We start from the raw sequence: 7109 nt of genomic DNA, 5'->3' as shown, positions 1-7109 counted from the left end.
CTCTGTAATTTCTTACTTACCAGGCTATATAAAGCGACTCATAAAACTGCCTCCCTGGGATACAGCAGGCTTGATTATTCTAAAGTCTAAGGTACCAGGATGAAAGGTGGCTATAGAGAGTTATGAACACAATTCTCAGAAATTTTTTAAAACTCTATTTCTATAGAGCTATCAAACTAGTGGAAGAGAAGTTACTCTGAATTTGATTGACTGATACCTCCAAGAATTACATTTTCTAAAGGAGAGCTTGCTTTTACAATTTTAGCGAGATACAAAGGTTGCTCAGAATTGGGTTTTACCCTTTCAAGTGCAGGGCCAGAGGCTTGAATTTCCAAGGATGGCCCCCAACACAGAAATCTAGATTGAAGTATGTTAATTTCTCTTGTAACATGCAGAAGTTGAGGCTTCACAATTTCAGGATGATCCACTATAGTTGCAACATTTTACCCACTAGTAGCTGTGTATCTTCTGCGTATAACTCTATAGGCACCGCCAGCCTCAAAGGCCGGTCCGGTTTCTAGTAGCTACTGGCTCTCCCGGAACTAACTCAAGACAACGCAAGGAACAATGTAGGGGTTTTTTTGGAGGGGGAATTTGTGGAAAGCCATGGTGAGGCAGGGCAGTAGAAAAACTGGGGAATAAAGCGTCCTGCCAAAGCCCAGAAGACCAGCAACATCCTTAATTCGTTCTGTGCACACACAACGTACTCCAGGCTTTGTATTGTGGGGAAGTGGAGAACAGTTCCTGCCCTAAAAAGTGTGTTGGCATTTAAATTAAGGTAGGAAGGCCGGTCAGTGCTAGTGACTCAGGCAGAACGAACGGGTCTCCGCGACCTTGGGAAGGCAGTGTGCACACTAATCCCTGTTTGGAACCTTGGACCAAAAGACAAAACAAACACACAAATGCCATTTAATTTCATACTACAGTTAAAATTCTTCAAGTTCTTTAAGCCAAAGGGTCGCAATTTTTAAATTCAAGATACTCAGCGAACAGTTCCAATTCATTTATTCAAGCATCCACTCACTTATTCAACAGAGGTTTACTTAGCGCCTATTCTATGCTAGGCACTTGCTGAGCCATTACAGACGTGGTCCCTAACGCCACGGAGTTGACAGTCTACTCCAGTCAGTGAGAAAGTTAAAAAAAATTCCCGCATCATTGCTACTGCGGTTGCACCGGGTGAGGATCAGCCCCTCGAATTCTACCACGTGGTCCCGGCAGGTGAGTGTGGGTGTGAGCGCTTGAGGCTCGTGGTGTTTGGGGAGTGTGAGAGCGCACGTGTGTCAGAATGGCGGGTGTCACAGTGCGCGTGCAGGTGTCGCCGTGGTACGCGTCTCCATAGCTGCCCGAGCCCAGCTGTGTGGGCCGCGGAAGGCGTGTGTCTTTCGCCCACGTACCGGAGGCGGCGCGGGAACCAGCCAGGGCGTGTGATTGTGAGTGAGCGCGGGAGCGCGCGCGGGGGCGGGGGAGGGGCGCGCCGTGCTGGCGGCGCCGCGCGCAGGCGCAGAACGCGGGAGCCTGGCCGCGGCCGCTGCAGAGCGCCGGGGGCGAGAGGAGCGAGCGCAGGAGGCCATGGCCGCCGCCGGCTGCTGAGGGGCTCGGCCCGCGAGCGCCTGCCGCCGCGGACGATGGTGACCGCACGGGTCAGGTCGCTGCCGCCGCCGCTGCCGCCGCCTCCCAAGACGCAGCAACCAAGGCCCGGCGCGGAGGAGCCGCCGCTGTGAGCCGCGCCGTCCAGGTCCCAGCCGCCGCCGCCCGAGGAGAACGGGAGGGCGGGCGAGAGAGCCGAGGAGTTGCGGAGCCCGCCTGCCCGCCGGCGGTGCCGTTCCCCGGGGAGGGAGGCCGCAGCCCGAGGTGACCGAGCTGTCCGCCCCGGCCGGCCCCTTCCCATCCCGGCGCCCCGCGGCCGCTTCCCACATCCTCCCTCCTCTCCCCTCCCCCATCCCGTCGCCCGCTCCTTCCTCTTCTCCCCCTTCGCCGCCTCCCATCCTCGGCGGCGTCCACATCCCCCCTTCACCCGCAAAGCCCCCTCCCTCCCAACCGCCTGCCCCTCTCGCGGTCCTCCGGGCCCCTCACCCGCTCTCTCCGACTCTGCCCTCCTCCCGGGGCCCCGCACGGAGTCCCCTCCCCCAGCTCCCGGGCCCTGTCCGCCGCCGCCTCCCCTCCTTTCAGGAGATTACCCTCACCTCCCCCGGCATTCCTAAGATGCCCTCACTCTGAGCTCTCCCCCATCGCCTCCGCAGCGCCCTGTTTCGAGGCCTTTTGTAAGCCCCTTCTTGAGCTGCCGCTTTCCTAACTGCTCCTTTCCAGCTCTTTTTCTCCAGTTCCCACTTCCGACTTTCCCTCTTCTGCCTCTTTGTCCACTTGGTTTCCAAGCTTCCCTCCCTCTTTCCTTTCGCCTTACCCTTTGGTCTACGCAGCCCCAAACTCAGCCTCCCCCCTTTCATGCGGTTTGAGGTGGTTTGGGGATGCGGAAAGGCCTGCCGAGCCATCCTTCGAATGGGGACCCATCTGATCTGCCTCCCGTCTGCCTTTTTTTACAGTGAGAGCGTTCCTCGTCCTTTCCTTTTTGTCCCCATCGCTTCCTCCCTCGCTTGCCGTCCAGTTCTGCTTTTCCTACCCAAGGACCCCCGAGACCCATGCCCTCCCTTCCGGAATGAGTCCCCTTTCTGTTCGGTTATGATAAACTTCGCCCGCGTCTTTCTTCGGAAGCTTTTTGGTGCGTGGCGTGGCGGAGCCAGGCACCCGTGGCCAGGCAGGAGGGGAGCTCCCTGGCACGGGCCTCTCTCCTGGCAGAGTTTTTGTGGACGTAATCCCCTAGCCCCGCGGCGGCAGCGGCTCCGCTGCTGCTGCGCTGCCTGTTTTGCAGCGAGCTGGCTTGGGGTTACTATAGTTCAAACGCATCTGAGATCAGCAGGCGTCGGGGGCGGGGGAGATGTGGGGAGAGAGGAAGGGGGTTTGCACCGAGAAGGCATCAAAGACTAATGGATGGCTTTGCATCGCAGTCTGCAGTAAACAGGAAACTAGTTAGAGAGGAGAGGAGAGGACTGTGTGTCTTTATTTTTTAAAATACGGAGTGTGCAGTTCTACTGAATCTTGAATCCTACCCAAAGGATGAGCTGTCGGTGCTGCAGTCGTGACCCAGGCTGCGCGCCCAATGGCAGAGAGAGCAGTTTTTATTTCCTCTGTCTGGCTTCTTAAGTTGAAAGATGGCCTTTGTATTCAGAGTGGACTCCATGTCTTTGCCGCTTTGGAGATGAGGAGATCCCACAGAATTGCTAGTAGTTTATGTGGAAATCAGGTACATACAAAGTTAGCTAGCAGTGAGTGAGAGTGGGGAGGACCAGCTATGTTTAAAACGTGCCAATGCTTATATAACAAGTGCGTTCTCTTCCCGGGTATCTCAGTTTTTGGCTGAGTTTACATAGGATTTTAGGTTCCAGCTTTGCCCTTTAACATTTTTAGGGCTTACCATCCTAACATATGGACAGCTAGGAAATCTGTTTTTCTTAAGATTGGTTTTAGCTGATGGTAGAATTTTTTTTTTTAAATTAGATTAGATAAAGGAGACGAATGATAGTTTTTGGTTTTTTTTCTTTTGATGGGGGAAAAGTGTAGAAACTTTCAGCCACTTAAGTGTTGTACTGAATAATTTTAAATTGGGTCATGTGGCATTCTTATTTTTGTTTTTTTAAAAGGGAGTTTATCGAGGAGATATGAGTAGTTCATTTTTTTTGATAAGAGCACATTTTCCATGTTTATTTAACATAATTCTTCAACAGATTGAGCTATGACTTTCAAAACTTAGGTTTTTCATATTGTTCAAGATGATTGATTTTTTCATATTCAAAACCAAAATGCAGCGTTTTCAGGAAAGTGCAGAATGAGGCCTCCTGTGTTTCTTACCCCACAAATATGAATGAATGGTGAGCCATGCAGCAGTATACTTGCACAGGACGTTACTGTATTTGTAAGCAGTGGTTGCTGCTTCCAAGTCTGGGAAAATCATTTAATGAAATCGTTGTGGTTTAGTTTTTGGTTGGCATTTGTTGAGCCTTTTTTGCTGTCTTGGGAAAGAAAGGATTTTTTTTTTTTTTAAGCTGTTTTACTTTGTAAAGCATCTTTAAGTTTGAGTCACAGTTAGTTTGCGTTAACTTGCGAGACATTGTGTTGGAGTATTTCCCAGTGCTTTTCGCATTTCAAGGAGGAAATTTAAAAATCTTGTATGGAAGGTAAAATGTATGTAACTGAACAGGGCTGGAAGTAGCTTATATATATGGCTCTAGGAGTGTCAAGCCTTTAAATTTTCTTTGCCTTCAGCTCTCCTGCTTATTTTGGGGGATTATTTGATATTGTTTTGGTTTTAAGAGAATTTTGAGCTCCCTCTGACTTAGAATATGCTCATTAGCTCTATTCGACAATAAATCTAGGAAAAAGATAAATTAGGCTTGAACCAAACATCATAGAGGTCTAATACTCTCTTTACCCTAGGAGAGAAAGCCCCATTTTTACTTCATGCTTCTAATATAGTGATTTGGCAAGTGTAAGTGATTTCATGTGTCTGCAAACAAGATAAATATTTCAACATTTTGTTTAGCTGTTGATGTAGTGTGTGGTGTTCAAGTGTAGCGTACAGTATTTATTTGTGATGGTCATCACCCTATCATGTGGCACTTGTACTTTAGAAAGTTTCAAAATTGTAAAGCTTTGGGAGAAATGTTTTCATCCTCTTTTCTTTCCACAGGTCTTGTGGATAACATTTTAAATTTGGTTTTCCATGTATTAAATCTGTTTCCTCCATGTCTCCATACATGGCCAGCTTGCCCATGACTTCATGCTAAAGTATCACTCACATGCAGAAATAAATCAGACATTTAGAAAGCAATAGATTTGTTATTAAATGAGCATATTTCGTTCTATCCAAGATCCTTCTTTTTTTTTGGTGGGGAGGAGGGAGTTTGGTCCTGAGCTAACATCTGTTGCCAGTCTTCCTCTTTGTGCTTGAGGAAGATTGGCCCTGAGCTAACATCTGTGCCAATCTTTCCTATATTTTGTATGTGGGTCACCACTACACCATGGCTTGATGAGTGGTGGAGGTCTGCGCCCAGGATCCAAACCCACAAACCCGGGCTGCTGAAGCGGAGCGCACCGAACTTAACCACTACCACACCCGGCTGGCCCCCGCAAGATCCTTCTTAATTCAGACATTTGAGTCTTGAGTTTACTTTGCAGTAGAGTTTGGGGATCTGTCTTGAACATTCTTCTGTATTGACAGCTTTAGGGAGCCAAGGTTTTCTTCTTATTCTCGTTCTATTTGTGAGGCAGTAGTAGTAGTAATTAAGAGGGAACATGTACTATTCTGCTAATGGCCTTCTATTGTAATAAAGATGATTCTCTAAGAATTAGGGAGATTTTTTTTCCCTAGAAGTTCAGGTCTTGATTTCTAGTACAGGATTGGTTATTTGTTTAGTTTGTTTTTTTCTTTACCCCTTTAACAGCTACAATAAATGGTACACGTGGGTACATTTAAAAATAACAAAGCATTAAAAACAGAGGAAGGCTCCAAGTCAGATGAAATAAATATGAATCACACATATTAGGTTAGTAATGGTCTCTTTTTTTGTTACTTACAAAAGCAGTAGTGATTTGTATTGGATTCTAGAATATGGAAAAATAATTACTTTTCACTTGTGGTATAAATATCCCTGTCAGTGATGTTATTATCTCAGTACATTGTGATTTTTACATGTGACTGGTGGTTTGTGAGAAAAATCTATGGTGAAAAAATCGATCATTTGTGTACTTGGAAATAAACTTCTGAGAGTGCTTTGCATTAACAGTTTGACCACCAGAGTAAGTAGTTATTTCCTGTATATTTCCTTAAGTCATCTAGATGGCTTAGGCACATTACACTTTTTACCAAGAATTTCTTTTTTTAAGTATGCCCCCTGCCGCCCCCCCAAACAATACATGTGTATTCTAAAACATTTTGGAAACAGAAAAAGATAGAAAGAAGGGAATAAAAATCACCCCAGCCCCACTGTGGAAAGGATGTTAATGTGAATATTTTGGTGTATTTCTTCCCAGGATTTTTTTTTCTTAACAGTATCATGAGCTTTGAGAAATTTAGGTTCCTGAATCATATAATTTGCTATAAATATTGATTAGAGATTTTATTTTTCAGTGCTTTTTTTCCCCTTACGATAAAGCTATTTGGTTTTGATTCTTACAATATTATTTTTTTCTGATGTAAGAAAATTATTAAAGTTGTCTTGTTCCTTTGAAGTAATCAGAGTTACAATATTTATTTATAAAAATGTTAATTCTGCATTATTGATAGGGTAATGGGAATGATCTGTGATCAATCGGCAATCAATAAAATCCATCAGTTGTTCAGTGATTGAAAAACATATTAACAGTGCCAAGTTGAGCTGTCTTTTTTTTTTTTTTCTTTTTAAACCATCTGAGCTAGGAAGCTATGAAAATTAGAGGGTAAAATGGAAATACTGACAAACATTTCACCATAGCATAACAATCTGTCACTATAATTTTCTTCAGAAATAAATGTTTTCATTTGTCCTGTAGTGTCTGAAATTTCTGCCAAAGCTAGAATTGTGTTTAGCTTTCTCAGCAAATTTCTTAAAAGGATATTGTCAGAGCCAGCAATCCAGAATTATCACTACTCTGAAAATTGTCCTTTCCCCACTTTTGTTGGCCCTATTTTCTTTCTAATAATTCCTTGGATTAGTTTGCAGCTCTGTCATATAAAGCAGTATTGTACTGAATTGTCCTTTTAAATAGTAAGTTATCTGGGGAGATCTTTCATGATCTTCCTTTTTTTTCATTCTACTACTCCTACTACTCATCGACAGCTAAGCAGAGACAGGGGCTGCAGACTCACAGTGCCTGACTGCTTCCATGTGCCGGCATGTTGGTGTATCACAGGAAGATGAGCATTGTTTTCTTAATTTGGAGGCAGATTATGGGAATTTCAGACCAAGAGTTTAATGATTCAAGGAAACAATATTGCAAATAATGTTTCCTTTACCTATATCATGAGTTCTCTTGATTATATCTGTATCATGTAAATTTAATACCAATTTTGATTG

General features: G+C 45.2%; 1 protein-coding gene across 3 annotated transcripts in view; it reads left to right on the top strand.

Annotated features, from left to right (window-relative positions):
• Positions 1-1582: 1582 nt before the first annotated feature.
• RNF145 (ring finger protein 145) overlaps positions 1583-7109 on the top strand; it is a 52959-nt gene continuing 47432 nt past the window's right edge. The window contains exons 1-2 of one of the 3 annotated variants that reach the window (XM_058544991.1): positions 1583-1854; positions 5499-5600. The gene's annotated coding sequence lies outside the window, so the exon portion shown is untranslated. The remainder of the gene's footprint in view (positions 1855-5498; positions 5601-7109) is intronic. The other 2 variants (XM_058544999.1, XM_058544987.1) reach the window with 2 other exon arrangements.

The sequence above is a fragment of the Diceros bicornis genome, chromosome 1, assembly GCF_020826845.1.
Source record: "Diceros bicornis minor isolate mBicDic1 chromosome 1, mDicBic1.mat.cur, whole genome shotgun sequence".
Lineage (NCBI taxonomy): Eukaryota > Metazoa > Chordata > Mammalia > Perissodactyla > Rhinocerotidae > Diceros > Diceros bicornis.
Note: the sequence above shows the minus strand (reverse complement) of the source record. Positions and strands in the feature narration are given on the sequence as shown.